Genomic DNA, 13,870 nt, shown 5'->3' with positions numbered 1-13,870 from the left:
CTGTAAAGCACTCACCTGAAGTCATCATTTTGTTGTACTTTCCTCTGTTGTTTATCCTGAACTCAATTAAACTCAATGAAGAGGGTGTCTACAATAAAGCATAGAAATTAGACAATGAGGTGATGTTGTTTACCAGTTAAACAATGAACATAGAACAGAATAAACATAGAAAATAGAACAGAATAAACATAGATCATAGAGAAGAATAAACATAGAAAATAGAACAGAATAAACAGAGAAAACAGAACAGAATAAACAGATCACAGAGAAGAATAAACATAGAACATAATAAACACAGAACATAATTAACATGGAACAGAATTAACACAGGACAGAGAAGAATAAACAGAACAGAATAAACATAGAACAGAATAAACATAGAACATGCAACATAATAAACATAGAACAGAATAAACATAGAACAGAATAAACATAGAACATGCAACATAATAAACATAGAACACAATAACATGTTAAACAGAACAGACTGTTTCACAATAAACAACGAGTCTATTGATTCACCGTTGCTTCAATCTAAGTAACATAATAAAAAAATCCCCATTAAAGTCCATCAGTTTAAATTAAAGATACTGTATGTGTTGTTTTGCATGGACTGCTTCTCCATCTCAACACTGCAGAACATACGCACATCCAGGCACTTTCTGCGGGCATTGGAGTTGTAGCCAAATTCCTGGAAATGTGTGCCGCGTTTCCCTTTCTGTTTTCCACTGCTTCTCAATCTACCAAATCTGCCGATATCGGACTTCAGCATCTGCGGTGGAGGAAGGTGGCCGAGATACAGCGATAGTCGTCAGACCACGAGGCATCGCGAAAACCGGTCTTCTCACTAAAACGGCTGTAGCGTCCGAACGGTTTGGCCTACAAAAGATGTTCTTCGTTTTTGCTCTACGACCCCCACAAGTGTTATGAGACTCGTCTGAAGTCAGTACCGCCGATGTGCCAACTTCTGTCTGTAGCGTCTGAATGGTTTGGACTACAAACTAATATGACTCCACTATGGAAAGGGGAGATTCTCACAAGCACGATGGTATGTGACGGGACTCATCTGAAGTAGCTGGTACCATTTTTAAAAAATGAATGGAAGTATGTAGCAGTTCTTGGGACGTTATCCTATCATACACATTGTTCAGGTGTCCCCAATTCAAATAGATTTTTCCGAAAACTAAACCATTCAACACTTACCTGTGACTTTGTCCTGTCTGTCTCTGCTGCCTCCGTTGATGATATTGTGATGCTGAGGATTTAAGTTTCATTTTCCCTGACCTGAAACCAAGATGAGAGGCACCACCCCCATTCATAGTTCACTACTGCTTAGTGACAGATACAAACCATTACTAACACAGGATAATAACACAAACCGTACAGCTATGACACCAATCAGGAAGTCCCCTTCAGTCACAGTTTTTGTTCTAAAATGAATGGATGTGCAAAATAACGTTATATTCACTTTGTTGCTTTTCTCATGTACTCACTATTTCCTCTTGTATTTGTTTGAGAGATCTGTAGTCACATGGTCTATTAATATCATTGTGTTAGAGATCTGTAGTCACATGGTCTATTAATATCATTGTGTTAGAGATCTGTAGTCACATGGTCTATTAATATCATTATGTTAGAGATCTGTAGTCACATGGTCTATTAATATCATTATGTTAGAGATCTGTAGTCACATGGTCTATTAATATCATTGTGTTAGAGATCTGTAGTCACATGGTCTATTAATATCATTGTGTTAGAGATCTGTAGTCACATGGTCTATTAATATCATTATGTTTGTCACGTTCTGACCTTTATTTTCTGTGTTTTGTGTTTAGTTAGTATGGTCAGGGCGTGAGTTGGGTGGGCAGTCTATGTTTGTTTGTCTAGGTTTTGGGAATTTCTATGTTTTGGCCTAGTATGGTTCTCAATCAGAGGCAGGTGTCATTAGTTGTCTCTGATTGAGAATCATACTTAGGTGGCCTGGGTTTCACTGTGTGTTTGTGGGTGATTGTTTCCTGTCTCTGTGTATGCACCAGATAGGACTGTAATTTGAGTTTTCACGTTTTCTTGTTTTGTTAGTTTGTTCATGTGTACCTTAAAGCATTAAAAAGTACCATGGAAAATTACCACGCCGCGTATTGGTCCTCTGATCCGTTTCGCCTCTCCTCTTCGGAAGAAGAGGAGGAAACTCATTACAGAATCACCCACCACAATCGGACCAAGCGGCGTGGTAAGGACAGCGACGACAGCAGCAGCAGCATCAACAACAGAGGCCACCATCACAGGACTCCTGGACATGGGAGCAGATACTGAACGGAGAGGGACCCTGGGCACGGGCTGGGGAAAATCGCAGCCCCAAAGCAGAGCTGGAGGCAGCGAAAGCTGATCGGCGGCAATATGAGGAGCCAGCACGGCAGTGCGACAGGTACGAGAGGCAGCCCCAAATTTTTTTTGGGGGGGGGCACACGAGGTGTGGTACTAAGCCAGGTAGCAGACCTGAGCTCACTCCTCGTGCTTATTATGAGCAGCGCATTACTGGTCAGGCACCGTGTTATGCGGTTGAGCGCACGGTGTCGCCAGTGCGTGTCCATAGCCCGGTGCGCTATAGGGCAGCCCCCGAGAGTGCCATGCGAGTGTGGGCATTGAGCCAGGGCGTATGGTGCCTGCTCAGCGGGTCTGGTCGCCGGTACGCAGTCTTGGTCCAGGTTATCCTGCGCCGGCTCTGCGTGCTGTGTCTCCGGGGCGCTGGGAGGGTGCAGTGCGTCCTCTGCCTGCGCTCCGCTCGTACCGGGCAACTGTGGGAGTGGAGCCTAGGGGAGAGGTGCGTGTAGTAAGCACTAGATCTCCCGTGCTTACCCACAGCCCGGTTCAACCTGTGCCTGCACTCTGGAGGGTCCGGGCTCGAGTAGTTGTCCAGCCTGGGGAAGTGGTGCCAAGGTTGCGCACCAGAGCTCCAGTGCTCCCCACAGCCCGGTCTTTCAGGCTCCTTCTAACACCAAGCCTCCTGAAAGTCTCCCCAGCCTGGTGCCTCCTGTAGCAGCTCCACGCACCAGGCTGTCTCTCAGTCTCCTCCCTGCAGGTGCTCCCGCCTGTCCGGCGCCGCTGCCGGAGCGTTCCGCCTGTCCGGCGCCGCTGCCGGAGCCTCCCGCCTGTCCGGCGCCGCTGCCGGAGCTCTCCCGCCTGTCCGGCGCCGCTGCCGGAGCTCCTCCCGCCTGTCCGGCGCTGCTGCCGGAGCCTCCCGCCTGTCCGAGCCTCTCCGCCTGTCCGGCGCCGCTGCCGGAGCCTCCCGCCTGTCCGGCGCCACTGCCGGAGCCTCCCGCCTGTCCGGCGCCGCTGCCGGAGCCTCCCGCCTGTCCGGCGCCGCTGCCGGAGCCTCCCGCCTGTCCGGCGCCGCTGCTGGAGCGTCCCGCCTGTCCGGCGCCGCTGCCTCCTGTAGCAGCTCCACGCACCAGGCTGTCTCTCTGTCTCCTCTCTGCAGGTGCTCCCGCCTGTCCGGCGCCGCTGCCGGAGCCTCCCGCCTGTCCGGAGCCTCCCGCCTGTCCGGCGCCGCTGCCGGAGCCTCCCCGCCTGTCCGGCGCCGCTGCCGGAGCCTCCCGCCTGTCCGGCGCTGCTGCCGAGCCTCCCCGCCTGTCCGGCGCTGCTGCCGGAGCGTCCCGCCTGTCCGGCGCCGCTGCTGGAGCGTCCCGCCTGTCTGGCGCCACTGCCGGAGCGTCCCGCCTGTCTGGCGCCGCTGCCGGAGCGTCCCGCCTGTCTGGCGCCGCTGCCGGAGCGTCCCGCCTGTCTGGCGCTCGCTGCCGGAGCGTCCCTCCTGTCCGGCGCCGCTGCCGGAGCCTCCCGCCTGTCCGGCGCCGCTGCCGGAGCCTCCCGCCTGTCCGGCGCCGCTGCCGGAGCGTCCCGCCTGTCTGGCGCCGCTGCCGGAGCCCCTCAGCCCAGAGGCGCCAGAGCCCCTCAGCCCAGAGGCGCCAGAGCCCCTCAGCCCAGAGGCGCCAGAGTCCCTCAGCCCAGAGGCGCCAGAGCCCCTGTCCCTCTGTCCAGAGCCCCTGTCCCTCTGTCCAGAGCCCCTGTCCCTCTATCCAGAGCCCCTGCCCCTCTGTCCCGAGCTGCCCCTCTGTCCAGTGGGGTCATTGAGAGGGGTTGCCATGGTGAGAAAGCCACGGAGGCGGAAAATAAGGCGGACAAAGACAAGGGTGAAGTGGGGTCCGCGTCCCGCGCCAGAACCGCCACCGCGGACAGACGCCCACCCAGACCCTCCCCTATAGGTCAAGGTTTTGCGGCCGGAGTCCGCACCTTTGGGGGGGGGTACTGTCACGTTCTGACCTTTATTTTCTGTGTTTTGTGTTTAGTTAGTATGGTCAGGGCGTGAGTTGGGTGGGCAGTCTATGTTTGTTTGTCTAGGTTTTGGGAATTTCTATGTTTTGGCCTAGTATGGTTCTCAATCAGAGGCAGGTGTCATTAGTTGTCTCTGATTGAGAATCATACTTAGGTGGCCTGGGTTTCACTGTGTGTTTGTGGGTGATTGTTTCCTGTCTCTGTGTATGCACCAGATAGGACTGTAATTTGAGTTTTCACGTTTTCTTGTTTTGTTAGTTTGTTCATGTGTACCTTAAAGCATTAAAGAAGTACCATGGAAAATTACCACGCCGCGTATTGGTCCTCTGATCCGTTTCGCCTCTCCTCTTCGGAAGAAGAGGAGGAAACTCGTTACATTGGCCCCTATATATCTGATATGATTTAGTTCTTTAATGGTTTGGTTAGTATTTAGTCAGGTAATCTGATCCTAGGACAGCCATTAGGACCTGTATTAAAGCTACACTGTAGTTCCACATTACTCTTTAATGGTTTGGTTAGTATTTAGTCAGGTAATCTGATCCTAGGACAGCCATTAGGACCTGTATTAAAGCTACACTGTAGTTCCACATTACTCTTTAATGGTTTGGTTAGTATTTAGTCAGGTAATCTGATCCTAGGACAGCCATTAGGACCTGTATTAAAGCTACACTGTAGTTCCACATTACTCTTTAATGGTTTGGTTAGTATTTAGTCAGGTAATCTGATCCTAGGACAGCCATTAGGACCAGTATTACAGTTGTACTGTAGTTCCACCTTACTCTTTGAAAACATACAGTATGTGAACATTTCCACACCTTGATTGCCTCTATCCATTTCTGCCAGGTCCCCTTCATAGGTCAAGACCACTCAACTGAACTATTCTGATGTATGTAGATGGAAGGGCTTTGGTGATGGATCATGTATCGTGATGCAATTATAAAACTTTAATTATGAATCCTAGGCATTTGAAACATTTTTTTATTTTACTAGGCATAAGTCTATCTCTTATGTATTACTTTGCAAAACAATGTTTGCTCATTAGGTCTACTTGGAAGTTTATACAATATTTTGTTAGCCTATAACCAGATTACAGTCTTCTATTTTAAGCAGGAGACATTTGCTTTCCAACCTGTGTTTTCCTGTGATTGTAGCCTACTTGAAATATTGGGAAAGGTTTGCTCTGGCTGCATGCTGTTCACTGACAGATTTGCCTTGCGTTCCTGGGTTAGGTCTATATGCCTTATGAATGGGCTACACAAACACAATCCACAGCTAGTGTATTGCTTAAAGAAGCTATTGCTCCTCTGTGGCTAAATTATAGACCTGCTCCTGGTGTAGTATTCAGAATAATTTCTTTCTGAACAGACAGCAGTAATTTTATAACGTCAGCAAATGCATTTCAATTAATCAGGGGTGCTGCTCCTCCAGCACCTTCCCGCGGTATGATCAGGGGTGCTGCTCCTCCAGCACCTTCCCGCGGTATGACTCTATAAGTGTATAAATGATGAAGTGCAACCGTTTAAGAGATGAGAGTTGCGTGTCAATTAGAGCAGAGAGAGGGAGCGAGATCATAGATCTCTCTCTCACCGCAGCAACGGCTACGCGTTGCTCTCAAAAACATAGTCTATAATATTGCGCAAACCATAAAACCGGACCGGCCCAACACGAATGAATTCTAAGAATATCAGGCGCGGACTGAACATCTACGTTTTACAATTACGTTTTTTTAGGGGCAGCAGAATTAGGTATTGAGGGCATAACTCAAATGAACTCTGGGTGCTTTTGATTATAATTTTTACATTACAAACAGTGATTTTCTTTCTCGTGTAGATGTACCGGATCCGGCTCAAATTAAGCACTGTGCATGTCTAGATCAACCAAATATACACGATCAAAGAATAATTTATGTAAATAGTTAGCCCCAACTGGGGCACGAACCCAGGGACTGTCCACCCAACACCAAAAGGCTAATACAGGTCATATAATTGTTGTTATTGTTGTTTGCCTTTATGTGTAACAGAATCCGTAAATCCTGCAAGAATTATATTTCACCAGAAATGACGTGGTAGCAAATGGCATAAAGTGGAAATCCCACTACTCACAGACACAGAGCAGCCAGATATTTTTCAATAAACTATCAGTAATTCATGCTTTAACTAAACTGAACCAATACGCCCATCTATTTGCACACGATTGACCAACAGTTTCAACAAATCACATCAAATGCAGGTACGTGATTGTTTCATAATGATCGCTAATAACATTTTCTATTGAATAACATTTACATTATTTTACTTGAACAAACGGTCAGATCCTGAAATGTAACTTCCGTATTTTATTTTGTAAGCTAAAAATGAGTCTAAAGTTTGCATTGTCAAAGACATGACAACGCGATCATACTAAGATAATATTAAAACGTGTAAGTGTTTCCGGGTGAATTTACTTTTATTTGCCGGTTTTCAAAGTATTTGACAAAGACCGTACAGCTATTCAAACTGATGACGTCATATATTCTAACGATGCGCATGTGCATCAGATCAAAGAGCACGACAATATAACGTTTTTCGAAAATGAAAACGTGTCAGTTTTACTTGGAGTAATGCCATGTTCAACTATTTAAGACATTGGCTTCCAATCTAGCTTGTGCCTTTAGATTTTGAGAAAGTTAACAACTTCGGAAGAATCTTTCACTTCTCTAATTGACTGAAACCCCGGTCTGTTTGGTGTGTATCGCAATCTTTCCTGGAAGTCTCGTCTTGCACCTCTGGGTTTCAAACCCTGTATTTGACTGCCAAGAAGAAGCGCGAAGCCAGTTACATCCGTTTATTTAGAACTACAAACATGAACTACAACTCCCACCAGCTGTATAATGTCTCTTTTCCACAGTTTGCCGGTCTAAAACAACTTTCTTTTTGCATTTTCTAAATTTACATTCATTCAGAACCCCACCCAATATGATATATATATATATATTGGTCAACTCTAACCACTTTAATAATGGAAAAATTGATGTAATAAATGTATCACTAGCCACTTTAAACAATTCCACTAATGTTTACATACCCTACATTACTCATCTCGTATGTATATAGTGTACTCTATACCATCTACTGCATCTTGCCCGATGCCGTTCGGACATCACTCAATCCTTTATTTTATGTACATATTCTTATTCATTCCTTTACTTGTGTGTATCAGGTAGTTGTTGTGAAATTGTTAGGCTGGATTACTTGTTAGATATTACTGCACGGTCGGATCTAGAAGCACAAGCATTTCACTACCTCTCATTAACATCTGCTAACCATGTATGTGACAAATACATGGTGATAAATACAAATGAATTAAGGTTACAGCAGTCTGATGATGACTAAATTGGTTTAAATGAATGAAGGTCATGTTCCATTGGTTTACTTAAATCTGAATGGATATCTAGGTTACAGCAGTCTGGTGCCCAGCGGCACAGCTGATGATATCCCACTCACCCATTGGTTTAAATGAATGAAGGTGCCATTGGTCAGACATTACGCTGCCAGATCTGACAACGGCTGGATATCTATTTTATATATCAGCCAACCACATCATATGTTACAGCTTTAGGACTGATGATATCCCAGTCACCCATTGGTTGATGAATGCAACCGCTGAGCAGGTTTAGGACATGATACTGAAGTAAGCGAGGTTCATTTCTGGTTATTGACATGTGAATCCCAGCACAGAGTTTCATTGTTTTAGTGCAATATATATATTATATACACAAAAGTACATAACAGACTATCGCAACTCAGGTATTTGGCCAAATTAGTTTATATATATATATTGTAATGACCTGACTAGATCATAAATGAACAATTGTCCAGACAGAGGCTTGAGTTTACGAATTGACGGTTTATTGCACCAACTTTACACAGGCTACTGTTTGGGCCGTAGCACACGCAAAATAGATGACAGATAACCCACAAGCCAATCGTGACCTTCTCTTGTGAAACCCAGACGTAAGAGAGAGAGAACAAAGGCTGAACCTGGTCTTAACTTCCAATGCTCCACCCCCCTGCCCAGCCCCCCTCCGCCCTCCGCCCAACCACCCAGGATGCCCGGCATCAGAACATTCCAGGCATTCCCGTGATTGGCAATGGCTGGTTGATTGACAGGTCGGACCCCTTGAACACGGGTACTGGTCAGTACAACACAACCACCTCCTAGCCTAACACACATAACACACAGCTGTCTGTGCGGGTTGCTACAATATATATATAAAGTAATTTGGCCAAATACCTGAGTTGCGATAGTCTGTTATGTACTTTTGTGTCAACTCCATATCTTGCCTGTAAATGTCTTCATGCTATTTTGAAAAGTCTCAGTTGAGGTATTTAACATCAATGTTTTGTAATATATATTTGAATGAAAGATGGCGCTGCCGTTACCCAGCAGCCCTGCACTGGACCTGATCGGTAATGACAGCCTGCAGGACTGGGAAGTGATTGGTGGAGGGTTTGGACAGATCACAAGGCCAGGCATATAAAGTGGAGGTTCGATGCTGGCCATCAAGTTGCTGCATTATGATGATGGGTAAATATGACCATCCCACAGCCGTGCATCAGACAATATGTTCATTCTGTTTGCTCGGTCACAATCTCTAAATAATGGCCCACCTGGCCAATATGAAAGAAAACTATCTGAACTACATTACTTAAAATAATACATATATATATATATATACTACCGTTCAAATGTTTGGGGTCACTTAGAAATGTCCTTGTTTTTTGAAAGAAAAGCACATTTCTCTGTCCATTAAAATAACATCAAATTGATTAGAAATACAGTGTAGACATTGTTAATGTTGTAAATGACTGTTGTAGCTGGAAATGGCTGATTTTGAATGGAATATCTACAGAGGAGGTACAGAGACCCATTATCAGCAGCCATCACTCCTGTGTTCCAATGGCATGTTGTGTTAAGCTAATCCAAGTTTATCATTTTATCATTTTAAAAGGCTAATTGATAATTAGAAAACCCTTTTTGCAATTATGTTAGCACAACTGAAAACTGTTGTTCTGATTAAAGAAGCAATAAAACTGGCCTTCTTTAGACTAGTTGAGTATCTGGAGCATCAGCATTTTGTGGGTTCGATTAGGCATTTACAACATTAACAATGTCTGCACTGTATTTCTGATCAATTTGATGTTATTTTAACTAACAAAAAATATGCTGTTCTTTCAAAAACAAGGACATTTCTAAGTGACCCCAAACTTTTGAACGGTAGTGTATATGTTTTAATGATGTCAGCCATTAAAGGTGCAATCTGTAATTTATTTCTGGTTTAAAGTGCTGCCCCTACAGTTTTTGTTAAAAAATGTTGTTGTTGTTGTTGCTTTTAGGTCAAATGTATTTACGTCAAGGTACCACTGGGGAAGTAAAGGTTTCATTAAGGTTCTAGTCCATGTGTCAAACTCATTCCACAGAGGGCCCAGTGTCTGCAGGTTCACTCCTCCCTTGTACTTGATTGATGAATTAAGGTCACTGGTTAGTGAACTCCCCACCTGGTTGTCTAGGTCTTAATTGAAAGGACAAAAACCTGCAGACACTAGGCCCTCCATGGAATGAGTTTGACCTACTCTAGTTCATGAGCCAGGGGTCAGGCCCGGCTCGCAGGGGTGACGATGTCTCTGAGATTTTTGTTGAAGGTCTAATTCCCTCAAGTTTGAAAATGTGTGACAGCAGTTTAGCAATGGGAGCTTTCTCTGTGTTATCACTCTTTTATTCATCCATCCATCCATTTTTCCCATCAGGTTTTGCCCTATGACAAACCATGCCAGCATACAAGAAGTTACTGTCACGTATTCCTCTTAGTTGGAAAGCTAACATTCACAGCTATCCGTCAGAAGTTACTGATCACGTATCCCTCTTCGTTGGAAAGCTAACATTCACAGCTATCCATCAGACACATTTTCGAATGTTCAGGTCAACAGAAATGTTACCTTTGACCTCTAGGGTACACATCAGAGTACCTGTATAAATTGCTTTAACCAGAAAACCCCATCATACCAGGAGTTCTAAAGATCATGGAATTACCTTTCAACTTATATGTAATTTAACCTACTTTGAAAATACCAGCTACAACTATTAAAACATTGGGAAAATTGTACCATTGACATTCCCACGAAGAGAGGAAGCAATGTTTTTGTATTGTAACTTAACGCATTTCACACAGACAGCTAGAACAGGGTTTAAAAAACATCTGTAGATGCAGGGCTGAAGGGTCAGTCTAGTGAACCTAAACTCTTAGAAATAAGGTTACGGTTAGGGTACAGTATTTTCCCCTGGGGTACAGAAAGATATCAGGGACTCTGTCTTACGTAATCATGGCTCTCCGGATATACTGTCCCCGTCCATTCAGCCAGCGGGGTTCTCCGTCCATCACACAGACAGGAAGAAGAAGTTTTTGCTATTTGGCAGGATACTGTAGTATTTATTTTATTTTAATTTTGCGGACATTACCGTAGCTTTTACTAAAGTGTTTTAGTTGTTGTGCGTTTTTACATAGAAGTGCTTTCTTCTTGAGGAAACCGACTGGTGCAATATTAAAGTAGCACATTTTCCATAACCTGTAGATCGGTAGAACTGGAGTCTGAGCGAATCATTCAGAGCTTCTGCTCTTTTCTTGAACCTTTTCTGAAAACCGTTGATAGGATCACATTGTCTGTCAGTTGACTGAGCTCACATCCGTGACTATTCACTTTCTGAAAACCGTTGATAGGATCACATTGTCTGTCAGTTGACTGAGCTCACATCCGTGACTATTCACTTTCTGAAAAAACGTTTGACGGTAAAATATTCAGAAGGCATCAATTCGTACCGCTTTTAAGACACCTTGTTACCACGATTCTGTGAATAATGTGACATCATAATGTGACATCATAATGTGACATCATAATGTGACGTCATAATGTGACGTCATAATGCGACGGCATAATGTGACATCATAATGTGCCGTCATAATGTGACATCATAATGTATATGGGTCACTATGGACATTTTAAGACATTATTGGGCGTACTACAATTATATTTCATACAGGTATGGTCAAGCAAAAGGAATCCGGCCATATATCTGTTGGGTTATTGTGTCCATCCTGTGATGGCCCTGTATCTACAAATCTTTTTTAAAACCATGTTCTAGCTGTGTGTGTGAAATGTGGTGCCTCTATCAACAAAGTGTACAATCCACAAACATAGCTTCCCTTCTTCGTGGAATTCTATGGCTAAACTTCCAACAGTCTAATGTCAATGGCACAATATGGCTGATTTTTAAACAATAGTTGTAGCTGGTCCTTTGAAAGTGGGTTATGTTATATATCATTAGAAAGGTCATTTCATGACCTTTCAGTACCACTCGTCAAACAAAGTTAAAATGTATGTTTCTTTTTTAAAGCAATTTATATAGGTAATTCTAATATTTAACCTAAAGTTATTTGGACCTGAACCTTTCCCAAAAATGAGTCTGATGGATAGCTGTGACTCTAAAGGGTGTGCAGTATGTGATAAATAACTTGTTGGCTTGGCTCATGGACTATAATCCCCCCCACCACACACACACCTCATTCCAGCTCTAGCACGTCCCTGCTTAAGGAGGTAAAGAATATGCAGAAGGGAGGAGCCCCATGTGGTGAGGATTCTGGGGGTGTACCAGGGGTGCCCTCCCTCTCAGGTAGAGGCCTCTCCACCCAGCTGGGTATTGTGATGGAGTTAATGAACATAGGCTCCCTGGCCACCCTCCAGGCCAGCCTCTCTGGCCCCCCACCCTGGCCCCTGGCCTTCCGCCTGGCCCACCAGATCGCTCTGGGAATTAACTTCCTTCACAACCTTCCTCAGCCACTTCTGCATCGCGACCTGAAGCCCAATAACGTGCTGCTGGATGACAACCTTAATGCAAGGCAAGTCCCAAGATCCTGAGTCTCTACTAGTGGTGAGATACGTCTGAACTATACACAGTCATCACTACCCACGGGCAGTATACATGTTTACTGAACATGACTATTTCTGTTTAGTCTATGTTAAGCCTGTCTCTCTCTCTCTCTCTCTCTCTCTCTCTCTCTCTCTCTCTCTCTCTCTCTCTCTCTCTCTCTCCTTCTCTCTTTCTCTCTCTTTCTCTTTCTCTCTCTTTCTTTCTCTGTCTTTCTCTCTCTCTCTCACACGCCCACTCTCTTTCTCTCTGTCTCGCTGTCTCTCTCTCTCTCTAGCTTACAGATTTTGGCCTTGCTGAAGTCTCCCATAGTGTTTTGGAAATGTCCAGAGAAGAGCCCGGGAAGGAAGGAGGCACTCTAAGCTACATGCCCCCTGAGGCTTTTGAATCATCGTATGAACCAACTCGAGCCACTGATATCTACAGGTACAACACAGAGAGAGAGAGCACTCACTGACATCTACAGGTATAACACAGAGAGACAGCACTCACTGACATCTACCGGTATAACACAGAGAGACAGCACTCACTGACATCTACAGGTACAACACAGAGAGACAGCACTCACTGACATCTACAGGTACAACACAGAGACAGCACTCACTGACATCTACAACACAGAGAGACAGCACTCACTGACATCTACAACACAGAGAGACAGCACTCACTGACATCTACAGGTACAACACAGAGAGACAGCACTCACAGATATCTACAGGTACAACACAGAGAGACAGCACTCACTGACATCTACAGGTACAACACAGAGAGACAGCACTCACAGATATCTACAGGTACAACACAGAGAGACAGCACTCACTGACATCTACAGGTACAACACAGAGAGACAGCACTCACTGACATCTACAACACAGAGAGACAGCACTCACTGACATCTACAACACAGAGAGACAGCACTCACTGACATCTACAGGTACAACACAGAGAGACAGCACTCACAGATATCTACAGGTACAACACAGAGAGACAGCACTCACTGACATCTGGGTACAACACAGAGAGACAGCACTCACAGATATCTAGAGGTACAACACAGAGAGACAGCACTCACTAACATCTACAGGTACAACACAGAGAGACAGCACTCACTGACATCTACAGGTACAACACAGAGAGACAGCACTCACTGACATCTACAGGTACAACACAGAGAGACAGCACTCACTGACATCTACAGGTACAACACAGAGACAGCACTCACTGACATCTACAGGTACAACACAGAGAGACAGCACTCACTGACATCTACAGGTACAACACAGAGAGACAGCACTCACTGACATCTACAGGTACAACACAGAGAGACAGCACTCACTGACATCTACAGGTACAACACAGAGAGACAGCACTCACTGACATCTACAACACAGAGAGACAGCACTCACTGACATCTACAACACAGAGAGACAGCACTCACTGACATCTACCGGTACAACACAGAGAGACAGCACTCACTGACATCTACCCGGTACAACACAGAGAGACAGCACTCACTGACATCTACCTGTACAACACAGAGAGACAGCACTCACTGACATCTACCGGTACAACACAGAGACAG

At 45.0% G+C, this 13,870-nt stretch overlaps 1 pseudogene; it reads left to right on the top strand.

The window, feature by feature from the left end:
- Window positions 1–8,734: 8,734 nt before the first annotated feature.
- The window catches only part of LOC127925541 (receptor-interacting serine/threonine-protein kinase 4-like), a 6,418-nt pseudogene continuing 1,282 nt past the window's right edge, over window positions 8,735–13,870 (top strand).

Source organism: Oncorhynchus keta, unplaced genomic scaffold (assembly GCF_023373465.1).
Source record: "Oncorhynchus keta strain PuntledgeMale-10-30-2019 unplaced genomic scaffold, Oket_V2 Un_contig_5785_pilon_pilon, whole genome shotgun sequence".
Taxonomy (NCBI): Eukaryota; Metazoa; Chordata; class Actinopteri; order Salmoniformes; family Salmonidae; genus Oncorhynchus; species Oncorhynchus keta.
This window is presented reverse-complemented; position numbering and strand designations above follow the sequence as displayed.